Consider the following 20,811-nt stretch of genomic DNA (forward strand, 5'->3'; position numbering starts at 1 on the left):
TGAATTTGATGAACTTAAAACCAAACAGGACCAAATGTATTTAATGACAAATTTATAAATTAAGGAAACTGTTTCAATATTCATTTTATACGATGTCAATAAATGACAAATTAAAATAAATATGCACATTTCCTAGAAATTGATTTTGATCTGGGGCCAATTGCTAAAAACAAGATTCAGGGAGTCAGATAGATTTCACACTTTCTCTTTGTTCTATGGCTTGCAGAAAATATTCTTAAATTACCTTCAAATTCAGGATTTTAGAATACAAACCCTTTTACAAAAACAAAAGAAAATTCATCATGGAAGTATGCAATAACATTTAGGGAGCGTTTCCCTGGCGTGAAGCAGCATTTGTTGTCGATAGACATTAACAAATGTAACCAAACCCGCACTGGAAACAGTGAGAAACTGAATCGAATCATCCACTGAAAAACTCTGCAAAAATATCGAGCAGGTGGAAGGAGACTATTCATGATATCTCATTAAACAATTCGCGGTGTTTTACATAAAAGAAGCATGTGGAAGGATACTTTGTCACATTTATTATTACTTGACACTGTACATATGAATATGTGAAATAAGTTGAGAATTTACAATGCAAAGTTCTACAGTTGCAAGGTCATCATTAAGAAAACAATAATAAATGGAAAATCCTCCGGGGATTTTGGAATGTTCAGTAACATTATCTTTTGGAGAGGCACTTCACAATTACAGTAATAACTAATGCTAATTGAAATAATATTGGTTCTGCCTCCAGTTAATATTATACAATATGATAAGATCATGTACAACACTCTAACGTGGAACAAACTATTTAAATTATTTCAGTTCCATTCAGTATGTCGCACAGGGTCAGACAACACTTCGACTGTGAAATACTTGGGACAGAAATGCCCGTGTGGGTTCATTCGGCAGTAGATTTAGCTTTGACTGCTGTTCTATAATCCCTGCATTACCATCGACCCCACACCCCAAACTGCGAGACCTTCTACTCTCTCAGTGATCACGTTCTACTGCTAGATTACTGTGTTTAAATCATCTGCTTAGAATTTCAACACCAGTCAGTTATGTCGGTACAAGAGCATCAGAGGACCAAATAAAACAAATTGCCACGGTATTTGTTTTCAATTTTAGATTTAAATCAAAGTTTTACACATGTCCCACCTGGGGATCTGGACGACGTGTTAATCAGATGCAAGCTATTATAAAAACAATGTTTTCTGATCGCAAAAGAATGAATAATTGTTCCGTATTTAAGACTGATGGAATGTAAAATCAAACCATCAGCCCAAGCTGATGTGAATTCAATGTGAATTCTACAAATGTGATAAACTATTTCAATATTCTCTTCATATGATAGCAAAGAATAAAATTGTTTTTTGTCATAAAGCATGCCTGCTTTTAAAAATGATTCTGAGCAACTAACGATTGGGGAGAAGGATACAGGGATTCATACGTGCTTCATTGTTTATATTTTCTGTGGCTTGAATAAAATTTTCTTTAAATAATCCACAAAACAGGATGTTGCTCTCCAATTATTTCATATTCATGGAAATATAATTCGTTAAATACAGAAAGTATCTGATAACACTGGGACTAGGTTGTCCTGTCAGTAAACCAATAAAGTATGTTTATAGACAGAGATTAATAAATGTAACCAAACACACACGGGAAATAGTGAGAAACAGAATGGAATCATCAATGGAATAACACAACAAACATCGAGCCGTCAGAACAATAATAAAGAACAATTTCGCTAACTCATTACACACAACATGGCACTGTGTAAAAATATGTGATTGGGAAAATTGAACTATCTTTAGGCACTGTACAAACATGAGGAAATAGAAGAATTAATTTAATATAAAAGATATTGATCTTGAAGATCATCACTAACTGGTCAATAATACAGAGCAAATTCCCCAACGATTTAGGAACTTTCAGTAACATCATTTTTTGCAGAGTGCTCGTGAAAATTATACTAACAATGAAAACGAATTGAAAAATATTGGTTCCATCTCCAGTTGAGTGCTTATTATAGAATAAATATAACACTTCAACACTGAACAAATTACTTTAAAACATTTAGTTTCATGAACTGTATCACTAGGACAGCAGACAGCACTTGTATTGAGAAATATCTGTGACAGGAATGTGTGTGGCAGTTCATGTGGGCAGTTGATGTAGTTTTGACTGATGTTCAACACTCAGTGAAATAACTTCCACACAGACCTCGATACACTCTATTCAAACAAAGACGGCGCTCTACTTCTATCAGACGCGCTTTAAATAATCAGATTAGAATTTCAATTTCAGCTGGCTGTGTCAGTATAAGAAACACAGGGGGAAATATAAAACAAACTCCCGCAGTCTTTGTGTTCGATACAAATTCAACTGGGACTTCAAAATACCCGTTTATTCGATGTAAAATATTCCAAACTCGTTTCATGTAACCAAAACAATATTACTGTCAGCAGTAGCTCAATTGCCAGCACTCTGGCCTCTGAGTAAGGAGATGGTGGGTTCAAGTCTAATTCCAGAGACTTGAGCACAAAATCTGGGCTGCCACTCCAATGCAGTACTGAGGGTGTGCTGCACTGCCCAAGTGCTTTCCATCGGAGGAGAAGTTAAACCGAGGCTCCGTCGGCCCTTTCAGGTACACTATTTGGAGGAAGGGCAGGAGAATTATCCCTCGTGCTCAGGCGAATGTTGATCCCTCAACCAACATCACACACAATAAAAGTATTCTGGTCATTATCACATTGCTGTTAGTCGGCGCTTGCTGTGCATAAATTGGCTGCCACGTTTCCTATATTACAGTATGGACAACACTACAAAACAGTACCGAATTGACAGCAAAGCCCTTTGGGACGTCCTGACGTCGTAAAATGCGCTACATAAGCGCAAGGCATTTTTATATAAATGAAGGTTTATTCCTATTTGTAGTTGAAAGAACTTAGAATTGAAAAATTCAATCCCAAATTTGTATTAAATGAAACTACTACAAATTATATAAAACATTATCCATGTCATACCATCCCAATGAATGACAACTGTAAACAAAATAGATCCGTTTTCCGTAAATTGATCCCAGACACTGACATATTCTATTCTAACAGCGAAGTGTCCCTTCTTCTAACAGACCCTGCTTAAATCGACCCATGAGATTTTCAACGCCAGTCTGCTCTGTACGAGCGGCTGGTAGAAGGCAATAAACAAGTGCCGATATTTCATTAAACTCTGCACAAGCAAATTAAAATGTATAAGGCATTATTTACTTTCCACATCTCCTAAATGGGTTCTGTATTAAAGATGATAATTAGATTAATAATATACATCTTGTAATAATAATCAGTGTATCAGTAAATAACATAATGCATTCAATAATCTGTAACTTACAGTTCAAAAGCTGCAGTAGAGACAGGGTCAGGAAGGACCGCAGCATCGTTCTGGCGCTGGGTACAGCGATGTGAACAAAACATTAACCGAACGCTGTTCTCAGACACTAAGAGCTCCTTCCAGCAGCTTCTGAAACTGTGGCTGTTGTGGAAATTAATTCTTTGACAGAAGGTTCTGCAGAAACCAATGTTTCCTTCCAAATAACCAATAGATTTTGACTTGTGTGAACCGTGAATTACAGTCTGGTAAAATACACCAATGAGAAGAAATGTGACCATTAATGGATAAAATGAACCCAAGGCCCAACTACCAGCCTATCCTGCGAGGATAATGACGTGTGACAGTGTGAAAAGTAAATGAATCACTGATCTGGCGTCCAGATCATAGATTCATAGATGCACAGGAAAGGCCATTCGGCAACTTTAGTCAGAGTCGGCCCTTTGAATGAGCTGTCTAATTTATTGTCACATATGTAGCTTTTTCTCGTAACCCTGCAAATTATTCTATTGCAAGCACTTGTTTAATTGTCTTTATAAATTCCTCTGGAATCTGATTTCATCACTCTTTCGGGTCGTGCTTTCCAGATCTAAACAAGCCTCAGTGTGAAGAAATGTCTCTTCACTACCTTTCTAGTTATTCTGCCGGTTCGACAGAAGGTCTCGGACCTAGGCCCATCTCTGAAATTGCAGAGAAGAGGTAGGTGAGGCAGGGTCACCAGAGCAAGGACGCAAGGCCCCGGTGAGAGGGCCTGGGTGGTTTTCTTGTGGTGCAGGAGGAGGGAGGTCCCGGGGAATGAACTGGTTCCTGGTGGGGGCGCTTTGTGCGTCACAAATTGGCCATGAAGGAGGCAACGCCCCATCCCACCCGCAAGGCCACAGGAAGAATGCTTCGTTTTACAAGGTGTCCTCTCCATATGGTGGAGAACATCGCTGCCTGTAAGATCCCAGCGGCGGTGGAATGATCCCATTATTGTCCCTTAATCGGCCACTTAAGATCCTCAATCTGCCATTGGGCGAGAAGGCTGTTGTCGGCCTATCCTGCCTCCGGGATCACTGGACGATGGGAGGGCGCTGGGATCCCCATCCTGCCAAGTCCCTTGCCACAGACCGCTTTTCCCTGTGCCCCCTCCCCACCCCTCCTGGCTTCCAATCACGCCTCTGGGGGCCAGTAATATCCTGACCATGATCTCTGATGACAAACGTAGTCATGAGGGGAAATAATTTACGCATTCTTACTCTACGATGACCCCTCATGATTTTGAATTCTGTTAGATCTGGGATGGCGGGACTGACGTATGAGGAGAGATTAAGTCGGTTAGGATTATATTCGCCGGAGTTCAGAAGAGTGAGGGGGGATCTCATGGACGCCTACAAAATTCTAACAGGACTCGACAGGATAGATGCAGGAAGGATGTTCCCGATGTTGGGGGATTCCAGAACCAGGGGTCACAGTCTAAGGATGCAGGTAAGCCTTTCAAGACAGAGTTAAAGAGAAATTTCTTCACCCAGAGAGTGATGAGCCTGTGGAATTTGCTAGCAGAGAAAGCAGTTGTGACCAAAACATTGTCTGTTTTCAAGAAGGAGTGAGATACAGCTCTTGGGTCTAAAGGGTTCAAAGGGCATGGGACGAAAGCGGGAACAGGTTACTGAGTTGGATGATCAGCCATGATCACAATGAATGGCGGAGCAAGTTCGAAGGGCCGAATGGCCTACTCCTGCTCCTATTTTCTATGTTTCTATCCCACTGAACTTTCCCTGTTCCAGGAAGAAAAATCCAAGCTCCTGAATTCTCTCCATGTAAATTAATTCCCTCACCCGTGGTGCCTTCTTGATAATCCTCATTTGTACGTTTTGCAGGGCCTTGAAGTTCTTCCAAGGTATTCATGCCTGGAATTGCACAGAGGACGCCAGCTGATTCATAACAATTGATCTATAAAGTAGTAGCTTGATGCCTGTTATGTTTCAATTCAATAACCCCATTTTCAAAGCAAATATCTCGTGCACTTTCTCAATCAGCTTCTCTACTTGCCCTGCAATCCTTAAAGATTTATGAACATGCATTCCCCTGTCCCTCTGTTCTTGCACCTCCTGAAAATGGTACTATTTATGTTATTTTGACATGATGTTTTCACAATGAACATCACTTCTGACTTGACCACAATAAGTTGCATCTACCGTTGATCTGCCCATTTCAGCAGACTGTCTACCCTGAAGTCTGCTATTATAATATTCACGATTTAATGCAGAGCCATGTTTTTCACTATCCACAAATGTAAACATTATACATTCTAAACCTAAGTCTATGTCATTTGCATGTCGAAGGAAAAAACAGTAGTCTTAAAACCAACCCCCGGGCAACAGCCACTCTCGCCTGTCAGAAGAGCATCCATTCACCACTGTTCTCTACCTCCTATCTCTTACCCAATCGACTACTCGAGCTGACATCGTCCCTTTAATAATATGCATTCCCATTTTCTGAATAAGTCTGTTATGAGGTACTTCGTCAGCATTGGATGCCCAAATACACAAGGCCTACCTCAGTCTCTTACTTGATTAAATAACTCAATCAGTTAATTTACACGCGATTGGCCTTTTATAGATCCGAGATGTTTTTCTCATCTGACCTCATGCTTCTGCAAGTGAGAATTAATTTTGTCCTTGATGAAGGCCTCTAATAGATCTCTACACTTTCACTGTGGTTCGACAGATTAGCGTGTAGTCACATGGTTTACCCTCTCCTCTCGTTTTGAAAAGGAGTCTAACGTTTGCCAAATTCCAGTCCTTTGGCCCCAGTGCGATAGACAAGGAGGATTGAAACATTGTGGTCAGGGCTGATCTTATCTCTACCCAGCTTCCTTTATCTCCCAGAATGCTTCCCATCTGGACCAGGGGTGTTGTCGACATTTACTGACAAACTGTTTAGCAACGCGTTCCCATCTATTTTATCCTATGCAGGATATCTGCATCCCTCTCCTCGATTGGGACATTAATTTCAGCCTTTTCTTTTTTGAAGGCAGTTGCAAATTACTCATTCTGTACCTCAGTCACGACCTCTGCCTCGACAGGAATATTTATTTGCTTCTCCATAATCGGCTGCCCCATTCCTTTATTTTTACTTGTATATGTTTTACAAGATTTCTGATCCCCTTTACTGTTAGCTGCTGATCTTTTCTATGCTTTCCCTTTGTCCTTCTTGTATTCTTTTCCAACACTCTGTTTTCTATTTGGTTTTAGATTATATTCTTGAATTGGAATTTGTAATGAATCTCTCCTTTCTCTTTTCCTTTAACTGACAATTCCTTTTTCATCCAGAGAGTGCAGCATTTAATTCCCCATCTTCACCTCTAGATTTGAGCATTCCAATGCATTCCTGGCCAACCTCCCTGTTTGCATCCTCAGTCATCCTGAGGATATCCAAACCTCTGCTGCCTATATACAACTCTCGCAAGGAGACGTTCATCCATCACCTCTGCACTCGCATTAGCTTCTGGTCATGCACCTTAACAATATTGAAATTGCCACGTTTATTTTATAGTCTCCCCATGAGCTCTTCTCTCCCTATCTCTGTAATCTCTTTCAGCCCTATAAGATATTTGTCCTCCTTCAATTCCGGATACCTGAGCATTCCCAAATTTAATCGCTCCACCGCTGGTGGTCTTATTTTCATCTGCCAAGATCCGAAATTCTGGATTTCTCTCCATAATCCTCTGCCTCTCTACATCTTTTTCCTCCTTTAAGATGCTGCTTAAAACTTACCACCTTGATGAAGCATTTGGTCATCTGCCATAATATCTGTTAACGCTGCTCGCTATCAAATTGTGTTTGATAATATGAGTTGGATATTTTAACTATGTAAGGGCCCCTCATAAATAAGAAGTTGTTGATCTTGTTTTCCACCCTCTCCTTTACTCTTCTCCAGTTAGAAGTGTGCTTTAGAATGAAGTGTATTTAGCTCTTTGCCACGGTGGCTGAAAGGGCCTTTGAACCTCTCCATTCCAGTTCCACTATCATTCCTTCCATCCTTCCTTAACCATAATGAAGTTGCCCTTACCCTCAACTTTCACTCCACCAGACTCTACATTCAATGAAATATCCACCATCACTTCTGCCAACTTCACTGCAATGCTCCCACCAGACATCCTCTACTCCATTTTCAGCATTCTGAAGGTACAGCTTGACCCACTCTTCCTTCACTCAAACCACCCACTACTGTCCCAATGTCACCTTCCCATGCAAGTGTTGGTGATGCATGACCTGCCCTTTCACCTTCTCTCCTTCAACTGTCAGGACCACAAACAGTGATTTATTTGTATTTTTGTTTTTGTTTAATCAATGTATTAATTCTTAACAATTGTCCTCGACACCATGGAGATGAAGCATACCATCTGCAATTACTTTGCTGAGTACTTCCTTTAAGTCCCTTAGCTTCCATTCACTTGCCATTATCATTCGCTGTCCCACTCACAGCTGACCTCTCTGTACTCAGCCTCCTACATTGTTCCAACTTTTCTGACTCAGCATCAACTTTAAAAATAAACACGTGGGAACTACTGCCCCACATTTGTTTTTGACAGCAGGTTCTGGTAATGATTCTGTTCTTCATTTAATCACTACTGCCTTCCACCCCATCACAGTTTCTCTCTTTATCTCCTTCCTCTGTTCCCATTTTCCCAGCCTCTGTCCTTACTGAAACACTGTTGCAGCACAAACCTTTCCTGTTCTGAAGAAAATTCTCTTTCTCAAAATTCTACCTCGCCGACTAAGTAGTTCCAACATTTTCAGTTCATGTTTTAGATTTCCAGCATCTGCAGTATTTTGACTTTTTAAAGAAGTTGATGTCATGGAGAAATGTGGTGAGGTTGCAATTGAATGTAAATACAGAACCACAATCGATAAATAACTTCGGAGAGAGTGGCAAATGGGAATATGATGGGATCAGGAAAGTAATCTTCTTCGGCACGCACTTGGTCAAATGTTGACTTCTTGCCCAGGGCAGTCACCTCGATTACCATTACCACCATTATCAGCAATACAGCAATCACTGCTTTTCTGCTCAGTTGTGCTGTATTTGCCCACTGTGGAACAGCACAGTGTATCTGAGACATTCCTCTCAATACTTCTGCACTCCATATAAGGACTGTGCAGCTTTATTGGGAAAACTGCCAAATATTTGAGGAAATGTGAACTCTAATTGAGACTGTCGAGAGACGCAGAACACACTGAGACACTGAGTGGTCATCATAAGTTGTGAATATTCACCATCGTTGAACTATACAGGGAGGGATGTGATGTGTTTCCTCGAAAACAAAGGAATCTGTTTTCTGGAAGGTGATCACTTGGAGTCAATATCGGCTTTCCATTGCCGAAATCTGTGAAAAGCAGCTCACAGTCTGCAGAGCCTCAGAACAGCCACTGCGTGTTTTTCTGTTCTGTTGAACTGAGAGGAAGCACCTGGCGTTGTGGTGATTTCTCTGCTTCCGTTTTTCTTGCCTGCTGCTCTGTAATGTCAAGAAACTGCAGCAGCATATTTCAACTCGGAATTTGAAATTACGTTGTTTAAAGTCCAAAAGGACAATGTATCGGGGGAAGCATTTCTGGGCAATATCATTAATTCATTGGAAATATTTGACAGCTTAGTGTCTGCAAATAGACGTTTCTCTTATCACAAAAACTGAATCACAGCACAGAATATCTGTAATCTGTGTACAATTTCCAAATGTATAACACACAATATCAACAGGACATGATAAGTCACTCTGCGATACACCACTGCATCAATTCTCGCTGTGGTTTTAATTTAAAATAGAAGATGCCATGAGATGTTGAGGCTGTTTCCTGTATAGGTTAATGAAGCAGGAATATTGTTAACAATCAAATACAATCAGGAGGATTGAGCCTGTGTTAATGTAAAGTGTTAACTCGCTGTGATCCGATCACTGGAAATGCAGCCTGTGTCAATATCAGCAGTTAACTTGCTGTGATTCAATTCAAAGAGGGGATCTGAAGGTAGACAGTTGCTTCAATAAACTGTCCACTGTGCCCCAATAAATAACATTTAATGTCAGCCTGATTTCTCTGGGAGCGAAAGTGGATCTGGGTAATGAAAAGAGTCTGAAGAACTTAAAACAGATCAATACATGAACTCAGCTGAGCAGCCACTGTAAAGTTATCACAGGTAGAAAATGTTCAAATGATTAATTCCTCTAGATCTCACTTGGAATGAAACAAAAACTCCCCAGAAATGGACATTTATTAAAAGAATTCCACAAACTGCATTGTCAATCTAGACAAAAATGATGTGAAACGAGGTAAATCCCCCATAACACTACCATACACTCATTGGTTTCTGAGGATGTGTCCGGTACTTTCCCAATCTGATGGACTTGTCCCCCTGAGGTATGTTTTGCAGATCTCATAGACTGACAATTTCAGTATGAGCCAAGGGTGTTGACAGCAACTGATTGTCAGAGAAACTTGAAACACACGCACAGAATGGTGGGGATTGAAGATATTTGGGTCAATCTCTTGCATCTGTGAGGAGCTAATCGATCCTGAAAACAGTGGCACTTGCACATGAACATACTGAAAAATGCTCACACCAACCAAGGAACCTGCAGTAAGCACTGATACTCAGCAAAGAACCTATATAAATTATGTTATACATGCAAGATCTCCTCAGACTTTCTCAAATACTTAAGAGAATGCATTATGAAAGTAGAGATCTGACGATCTCTGTACCTACACTGTCATTTTCTGGGATCCCTGTTAATAATGTGACACTCAGGCAACACAATAAACCCTGACCTTAAATCAGAAAGTGCTGGAAATACTCAGCAGATCTGACAGCATCTGTGGAAACAGAGTTAGCATTTCAGGTCTGTGACCTTTCATCAGAACTGGAAAAGGTTAGAAATGTAATAGTTTTTTTTACAAAGTGAAAAGAAGGCGGCAAGCAGAAATAAAATTAAGATGTATGATAGGACGGAGAGCAGGAGAGATTGTTTGTTGTTGTTGTTATTATTCATTCATGGGGAGTGGGCGTCTCTGGCGAGACCAGCATTTGTTGACCATCCTTGATTGCCTTTGCGATGGTGTGAGTTGCCTTCTTTAACTGCTGCAGCCCTTGGGGTGTAGGTACGTCCAACAGTGCTGCAAGAAAGGGAGTGCCAGAATTTTATTCCAGCGACAGTGAAGGAACGACGGTTTTGTTCTCAGTCAGGATGGTGAGTGGCTTGGAGGGGAATATTAAGGTGGTGGTGTTCATATGCATCTGCTGCCCTTGTTCTTCTAAGTAATATGGGTAGCGGCTTTGGTATGTGATTGGTGTGTTGCCACAGTGCACCTTGTTCTTGATGCACATTGCTTCCACTGTGTGTCGGTGGTAAAGGGAGTGAATGTTGAAGGTTATGAATGGGGTGCCGATCAAACGGGCTGCTTTCCTGGATGGTGCCGAGCTTCTTGAGTGTTGTTGGAACAGCACCCATCCAGGCAAGTGGAGAGTATTCCATCATACTCCTGACATGTGCCATGTAGATGGTGGACAGGCACTGGGGAGACAGGGTATGAGTTACTTGCGGCAGAATTCCTGACATCTGACTTGTGTCTGTAGCCACAGTGTTTACCTGGCTGGTCCAGTTCAGTTTCTGGTCAACGGTTACGCACTGGGTATTTATAGTGGGGGATTCAACAATTCTAATCCCAGTGAACATCAAGGGGAAATGGTTAGATTACCTCTTGTTTGAGATGGTCACTGACGAGCACTTGTCTGGTGCGAATATCACTTGCAACTCATTAGCACAAGGCTTGATGTTCTCCATGTCTTGCTGCATCTGAACACAGGCTGCTTTAGTATATTATGAGTCACAAATGGGATTGAACATTGTACAACCATCAGCAAACATCCCCACTTCTGGCCTTATAATGGAGGGATGGTAATTGATGAAGCAGCTGAAGATGGTTGAGCCGAGCACACTGCCCTGAGGAACTCCTGCACTGATGTCCTAGGGCTGAGATAATTGACCTCCAACAACCACAAACAACCTCCTTTGTGCTAGGTAATATTGTAACTAGTGGAGAGCTTTCCCTCTGATGTCCTTTGGTTCCAGTTTTGCTGTGGCCTCTTAATGCCATGCTCAGTCAAATGTTGCCATGATGTCAAGAGCAGTCACGCTGCCCTCTCTTCTAGCATTCAGCTCTTTTGCCCATGTTTGGACCAAGGCTGTAATGAGATCAGGAGCTGAGTTGCCCTGGCGGGAACTAAACTGAGTGTCAGTGAGCATATTATTGCTGAGCAAGTGCTGCTTGAAAACACGATTGATCACCCCTCCCATCTCTTTGCTGATGATCGAGAGTAGACTGATAAGGCGGCAATTGGCTAGGTTGAATTTGTCCTGCTTTTTGTGCACAGGACATACCTGGGCAACTTTCCACATCGCCAGGTAGATATCAATGTTGTAGCCGTAATGCAACAGCCTGGCTCAGCGTATGGCTAGCTCTGGAATACAAGTTATCAGTACTATTGCCAGAATATTGTCAGGGCCCAGAGCATTTGCGGTATCCGGTGCCTTCGGCTATTTCTTGATATCAGGTGGAGTAAATATGATTGGCTGAAGAATGACGTCCGTGAAGCTGGTGACCTCAGCAGGAGGCCGAGATGGATCATCCACTCTGCACTTCTGGCTGAAGATGGATGTATATATTGTAGCCTTGTCTTTTGCACTGATGTGCTGGGCTCCACTGTTACTGAGGATGTGGATATTCGTGGAACCTCTTCTTCCTGTTAGTTGATCATTTGTCCATCACCATTCGTGACTGGATGCGGCAGGACAGCAGATATGTTTCAGTGTTATTGGACCTGCACTCATCCAGGCAAGTGAGTGGGTACAGTATTAAGAATTATTTTTTAACTGTTAGCTTGTAGGTTGAAGCGCGTCCACAAAGCTTGTGGAAGGGGGGAGGAGGACTGTATATGAACTATGAGGAAAATGGAGTTCATCGACCAAAGGACTTACCTGTTTTCTCGACAAGTTAATTTATCTGGTGTGTCATGTGGCTGGAAGCCTTGCCTGATTCAACAGGCTGGATTTTTCAATCCTTTTGGAGATGACCTGGGCGTCAGGATGGTTGGCAATACGGGTGGGGAAGGCATCGGGTTGGGAGCTGATCTGTGTGTTGTTCAATTGTTTAACTCTTTCTATCACATGTTGCTTCCACTGCTGGGTATGCAAATAGTTCTGTGTTGTAGCTTCACCAGGCTGACACCTCATTTTTAGGTATGCTTGGTGCTGCTCCTGGGAAGTCCTACTACACTCTCATTGAATCAGGGTTGATCCCGCATTTGGATGTTAATGGTAGAGTGGGGGATACGCCGTGCCATGAAGTTACACATTGTGGTTGAATATAATTCTGTTGTTGCATATGGCACAAAGTGCCTCATGGATACCCAGTTTTGAGTTGCTAGATCTGTTTGCAATCTATGCCATTCAGCATTGTGGCAGTGCCACACAGCACAATGGTGGGTATACCTCAATGTAATGAGGTCTTTGTCTCCAGAAGGACTGTGCGGTGGTCAATCATAGAGTCAGAGTCATAGAGTTATACAGCACAGAAACAGGCCCTTCGGCCCAACGTGTCTGTGCCAGCCATCAAGCACCTAACTATTCTAATCCCATTTTCCAGCACTTGGCCCGGACCATTGTATGCTATGGCGTTTCAAATGCTCATCTACATAATTCTTAGATGTCGTGAGGGTTCCTGCCTCTACCATATCTTCAGGCAGTGCGTTCCAGACGCCAACCACCCTCTGGGTTCAAATTCTTTTCCTCAAATCCCCTCTAAACTCCCTGCCGCTTACTTTAAATTTATGCCCCCTGGTTATTGATCCCTCAGCTAAAGGAATAAGTTTCTTCCTATCTTACCTACAAGTGCCCTCAGAATATTGTATACCTCAAACACGTCCTCGCTCAGCCTTCTCTGCTCTATGGAAAACAACCCTAGCCTTTTCAGTCTCTCTTTATATCTGAAATGCTCCAGCACAGGCAACATCCTGGTGAATCCCCTCTGCAATCTCTCCAGTACTATCACATCCTTCCAAGAGTGTGGAGACTAGAACTGTACACAGCACTCTAACTGTGGCCTAACTTACATTTTATACAGCTCCATCATAACCTCCCTGCTCTTATATTCTATGCTTCCACTCAAAAAGTCAAGTATCCCATGTGCCTTCCGAACCACTTTATCTAACTTTGCTGCTGCCTTCAATGATCTATGGACAAGTACACCAAGGTCCCTCTGTCCCTCTATTTCCTAGGGTCCTACCATCCATTTTATATTTCCTTGCCTTGTTAGCCCTCCTATGCATCACCTTTTTCAGGATTAAACTCCATTTGCCACTGCTCCGCCCATCTCACCAACACATCTATATCGTCCTGTAATCTAAGGCTTTCCTCCTTCACTACTTGCAATATCATCAATTTTAGTGCCATTTGCAAGCTTACTAATCATACTTCCTGTATTCACGTCTGAATCATTAATGTACACTACAAACAGCAAGGATCCCCGAACCGATCCCTGTGGTACAACACTGGTCACACGTCTGCACGACCAAAAACAACCCTCGGCCATCAGCCTCTACCGCCTGCCACTAAGCCAAATTTGGATCCAATTTGCCAAATTACCCTGGATGCCATGGGCTCTTACCTTCTTAACCAATCTCCCATGCGGGGCCTTTGCAAAAGTCTTACTGAAGTTCATGTAGACTACATAATCCACTTTACCCTCATCTGCACATCTAGTCACCTCCTCGAAAAATTTCAATCAAGTTTGTTAGACAGGATCTTCCTCTGATAAAGCAATGCCGATTATCGCTGATTAATCACTGCCTCTCCAAGTGAAGATTAATCCTGACCCTCAGAATGTTTTTCCCAATAGTTTCCATACCACTGATGTATCAGTGCTGTATCTCTAATCTAATCTAAAAAAAGTATCTGTTGCATCCCTGCTCCCCTTCTTGAATAATGGTACCACATTCAGTGGCCTCCAGTCCGCTGGTAACTCTCCTGTTTCCAGAGAGGATTGTAAAATTTGTGTCAGGGCCCCTGCTATCTCATCCCTTGCCTTATATAACAGCCTGGGCTGCATCTCGTCTGGGCCTGGAGATTTATCCACGTTAAATCCCACTGAAACAGCTAATACTTCGTCCGTTTCAAAGCTAATTTGTACAAGTATAACACAATCCCCCTCCCTGATCTCTGTGCCTACATCCTCCTTCTCCATCGTCAACGCAGATGAAAAGTAATCATTTAAAACCATACCTATGTCCTCCCGCTCTACACACAGATTGACACTTTGGTCCCTAATGGGCCCTACTCTTTCCCTAGTTATCTTCCCGCCCTTAATATACTTATAAAACGACTTGTGACTTCCCTTTATTTTCCCCAACAGTGCTTTTCATGTCCGCTCTTCGCTCTCAAAATTACATGTTTTCTGTGCCCCCCCCCCCCACTCCCACCCCCCTACACATTCTGCTGGCTCGAATAGCCTACTCCTGCTCCTATTTTCTATGTTACTATTCTCCTCTATGGCCTCCACTGTTTTCAGCCCTCGAAATATGCCACAAGCCCCCTTTTTTACCTGATCCGATCCTCGAGATCCTTTGACAACCAGAGTTCCCCGCGCTTGTTAGACCTATCCTTCACCTTTACGGGTACATGCTGGCTCTGAACTCTCACTATTTCCTCCTTGATTGACTCCCAATGGCCTGATGTAGACTTTCCTTCAAGTAGGTGGTCCCAGTCCACTTTAGCCAGATCCTGTCTTTCATGTTGATATTGGCCTTCCCCCAATTCTGTACTTTTTTTTCCGGTCCCTCCTGGTACTTTTCCACAGCTACCTTAAATCTTACAGAGTTATGAACACTAAGCCCGAAATGCTCCCCCACTGATGCTTCTATTACTTGTCCAGCTTCATTCCCAAGGATTAGGTTCAGGACTGCTCTTTGTCTTGTCGGAAGTTTTACCTTCTGGCTCAAAAATCTCTCCTGTATGCATTTTAAGAATTCCGCCCCCATTAAGCCTTTTGCAAAAAGAATATCCCAGTTAATATTGGGGGAACATGAACTCCCGTACTATAGCCCGATCAGTTTTCCACCTGCCTCAGATTTGCCTACGTATCTGCTCCTCTATCTCTCCCTGACTGTTTGGAGGCCTGTCGTACACGCCCAGCCAAATGATTGCCCCTTTTTTTGTTTTGAAGTTCTACCCATATGCCCTCATTTGAGGTTTCCTCTAAGATATCACCCCTCCTTACTGCAGTAATTGACTGCTTGATCAACAGTGCAATGCCACCTACTCTTTTACCCCCTCGTCTGTCTCGCCTGAAGGTTCTGTACCTTTTAATACTGAGCTGCCAGTCCGGCCCTTCACACAAATATGTTTCTGTGATCCATTAATATCATAATCCCATGTGCTAATTAATACCCTCAAATCATTTGCCTTGTATGTAAGACTCCTCGCATTAATAAAATAGATGCAATCCATCCTTGCATTATTCGCTCGTGCCTTAACAGGTCTCTGTTTGCTCTGCCTTCCAAACTGACTTAGATTTTCTTCTTTATTTGACTGTGCATCACCCCTACTGTACCTCCAGTCTTATACCATTGTGCTGCCAAATTAGTTTAACCCCCAACAGCCCCCCTGCCACCCCAACAGCACTAGCAAATCTACCAGCAAGGATGTTGATAAAACACACACACAGGCACACACACACCGATCAGACCCCATGCACTGAGCGAGACAGATATACAACCACATACACAGACAGACAAAGAGAATCACACACACACACTGATCATCCCCCAGGTTCTGAGCCAGGCAGATATACAAACACACGCACACACGGTGGGATGGGAACCTTTGCAAAGAGTCAGAGGAGGGATGATCAAAGACAAGGACAAAAGAGAGTCAGGGGAATAGGAAAAGTGAAAGGCAGAGAAAACAAGGGCCAGGATCAAACAAGGCCGCAGTTAAAAATAGTGGGAAGGGGCAAAATAATGTTAAAAAGACAAGCCGTAAGGCTGTGTGCCTAAACGCGTGGAGCATTCACAATAAAGTGGATGAATTAATCGCGCAAATAGACATAAACGAGTGTGATACAGTCGGGATTATGGAAACATGGCTGCAAAGTGACCAGGGATGGGAAATGAACATCCAGGGGTATTCAGTATTTTGGAAGGGCAGACAAAAAGCAAAAGGCAGTGGAGTTGCATTGCTGGTTAAAGTGGTTTTTAAGGCACTAATGATGAAGGATATTAGCTCTGACGATGTGGCATATGTATGGATAGAGCTGAGAAACACTCAGGGGCAGAAAAGGTTAGTGGGGGTTGTATATAGACCCCCTAAACTGTAAAGGTGAGGTTCGGAATGGCTTTAAACAGGAAATTAGAGACGCATGCAATCCAGGAACATTTGTGTTTTCGGGTGTCTTTAATCAGCCTATAGATTGGGCAAATCAAATTAGTCACAATACCATAGAGGAGGAATTCTTGGAGTGTATACGGAATGGTTTTCTGGACCAATACGTTGAGGAACCAACTGGAGAAGAGGCCATCCTAGACTGGGTATTGTGTAAAGACAGAGGAATAATTGACAATGTGGTTGTGCGAGATCCCATGGGGAAGAACGACCAGAATATGATAGAATTCTTCATCAAGATGGGGAGTGACATAGTTGATTCTGAGACTGAGGCCCAGAATCTTAGTAAAGGAAACTATGAAGGTATAAGGCGCGAATTGTCTATGATGGACTGGGAAACGTTACTTAAAGGGACGACGGTGGGATAGCAATGGCAAACATTCAAAGTGTGCATGGATGGACTGAAACAATTGTTTATTTCTGTCTGGCGCAAAAGTAAAATGGGAAATATAGCCAATCCATGACTTACAAGGGAAATTAGAGAACGCATTAGATCCAAGGAAGATGCATATAAATTAGCTGGAAAAAAAACAACAAACCTTAGGATTGGGAGCAGTTTAGAATTCAGCAATGGGGGACCAAGGGATTGATTAAGAAGGGGAACATAGAGTATTAGAGCATGCTTGTGGGGAACATAAAAACTGACTGTAAAGGTTTACATAGATATGTGAAGATAAAAAGATTAGTGAAGACAAATGTAGGTCCCTTACAGTCAGAAACAGAGAATTTAATATGGGGAACAAAGAGATGGCTGACCAACTAATTGTATACTTTGGTTCTGTCTTGACAAAGGAGGACACAAATATCATACCAGAAATGTTGCGGAACACAGGGCTTAGTGAGAGATGGGAAATGAAGGAAATCAGTATTAGCAGAGAAATGGTGTTGGGTAATTTGTGGGATTGAAGGCTGATAAATTCCCAGGGCCTGATGGTCTGAATCCCAGAGTACTTAAGGAAGTGCCCTAGAAATGGTGGATGCATTTGTGGTCATCTTCCAAAATTATATCGACTCTGGAACAGTTCCTACAGATTGGAGGGTATCTAATCTCGCCCCAGTATTTAAAAACGGAGGTAGAGAGAAAGCAGGGTATTGTAGACCAGTCAACCTGACGTCGGCAGTGGGGAAAATTCGAGAATACATTATCAAAGATTTTATAGCAGAGCACTTGGAGAACAGTGATAGAATCGGCCAGAGTCAGCATGGATTTACGAAAGGGAAATCATGCTTGGAAAATCAACTGGAATCCTTCGAGGATGTAACGAGGAGAGATGATGAAGGGGAGCCAGTGGATGTGGTTTATTTGGACTTTCAGAAGGCATTTGAAAAAGTCCCACATAAGAGATTAGCATGTAAAATTAAAACGCATGGGACTGGGGGTACTGCGATAGAAAATTGGTTGGCAGACAGGAAAAAAGGAGTGGGGATGAATGGGTCTTTTTCCGAATGGCAGGCAGTGACTAGTAGGATACCACAGGGATCGGTGCTTGGACCCCAGCTATTCACAATATATATTTATGATTTAGATGAGGGAACTAAATGTAATATCTCCAAATTTGCAGATGTCACAAAACTGGGTGAGAGGATGAGTTGTGAGGAGGATGCAGAGAGGCTTCAGGGTGATTTGGACAAGTTGAGTGAGTGGGCAAATGTATGGCGGATGCAGTATAATTTGGATAAATGTGAGCTTATCCAGTTTGGCAGCAAACACAGGAAGGCAGATGATTATCTGAATGGCTATAAACTGAGAGAGGGAAATATGAAATGAGTCCTGTGTGTTCTCATACATCAGTCGCTGAAGGTAAGCATGCAGGTCCAACAGGTGGTAAAAACTGCAAATGGTATGTTGGCCTTCATAGTGAGAGGATTTGAGTACAGGAGCAGGGATGTCTTGCTGCAATTATACAGGGCCTTGGTGAGGCCACACCTGGAATATTGTGTGCAGTTTTGGTCTCTGAGGAAGAATGTTCTTGCTATCGAGGGAGTGCAGCGAAGGTTTACCAGATTGATTCCTGGGATGGCGGGACTGACGTATGAGGAGATATTGAGTGGGTTCAGATTATATTCGCTGGAGTTCAGAAGAGTGAGGGGGGATCTCATAGAAACCTATAACATTCTAACAGGGCTTGACAGGGTAGAGATAGGAATGACGTTAACGATGGTGGGGGAGTCCAGAACCAGGGGTCATAGTCTTCGGATACGGGGTTAACCTTTCAGGACTGAGATGAGGAGAAATTACTTCACCCAGAGAGTGGTGAGCTTGTGGAATTCGCTACCACAGAAAGCAGTTGAGGCCAAAACATTGTATGTTTTCATGAAGTAGTTAGATATCGCTCTTGGGTTTAAGGGGATCAAAGGATATGGGGCGAAAACGGGCACAGGTTACTGAGTTAGGTGATCAGCCATGATCATAATGAATGACGGAGCAGGGCCGAATGGCCGAATGGCCTACTCCTGCTCGTACAGACAGACAAACACCGATCACACCACAAGCACTGAGCCAGACAGATATATACACACACACATGCACTGATCAGACTCCAGGCACTGAGCTGGAGCGATATACAAACACACACTCACAAAGAGACAGACAGACACAAACACACAGCACACACACATACATTAACACACACACACACGCACAGGCACACACCGATCAGACCACAAGCACTGAGCCAGACAGGTATGCATTCAAACACACACACACACAAGCACTGATCAGACCCCAGGCACTGAGCTGGAGCAATATACAAATAAATGCACACAAACAGAGACAGACACTGTACACACACAGACACACACCAATCAGACCCCCGGCACTGAGGCAGACAGTTATACAAACACTGAGACACAAACAGAGACTGACACAAACACATACACACCGATCAGAACACAGGCACTGAAACGGACAGATGTACAAACACACACTCAAAAAGCGAGACAGACAGGCGCACACACACAAACACACACGCGCACACAAACACTGATCAGACCACAAGCACTGAGCCAGACAGATATACATATACACACAAGCACATACAGTCAAACACAGACACGCACCACACACCCACAAATGCACACCGATCAGACCTCAGGCACTGAGCCAGACAGATATACAAAGACACAGGCACACACACACACACACACACACACACAGATCAATCCCCAGGCACTGAGCCAGACCGATATACAAGCACATACAGTCAAACACAGACACACACCACACACCCACAAATGCACACCGATCAGACCTCAGGCACTGAGCCAGACAGATATACAAACCCACAGACACAGGCTCACACAAACACACACACACACACACACACACACACACACACACACAGATCAGACACCGGGCACTGAGCCAGACCGATATACAAACACACACACACACACACACACACAAACATAGACAGACATACAAATACTCACCAAAGATACACCAATCAGACCACAGGCTCTGAGCCAGAGAGATATGGAAACACATACACATAACACAGACACACATATACACAATCGCACACACACACTTATCAGAGCCCAGGCACTAATCCAGACAGATATACAACCACAGACACACAGACAGACCGAGGGAGATAGAGAGAGAGAGACACACACACACACACACAATCACACCAATCAGAACCCAGCTGTGAGCCAGCCAGAGATACAAAGATGCACACACACAAACACAAACGCACACACACCGATCAGACCCCAGGCACTGAATCAGACAGAGATACAAACACATAGACACAAACAGAGAGAGACAGGCTCACACACAAACACACACACGCACACCGATCAGAACCCAGGCAGCAAGCCAGACAGGTCTACAAAGACAAACACACAAACTCGTGCACACAGGCACAAACACAAACTCACACACACACCGATCTGACCCGAGGCACTGAGCCAGAGAGATATGGAAACACATACAC

Source organism: Heterodontus francisci, unplaced genomic scaffold (genome assembly GCF_036365525.1).
Source record: "Heterodontus francisci isolate sHetFra1 unplaced genomic scaffold, sHetFra1.hap1 HAP1_SCAFFOLD_74, whole genome shotgun sequence".
In the NCBI taxonomy this organism is placed as follows: Eukaryota; Metazoa; Chordata; class Chondrichthyes; order Heterodontiformes; family Heterodontidae; genus Heterodontus; species Heterodontus francisci.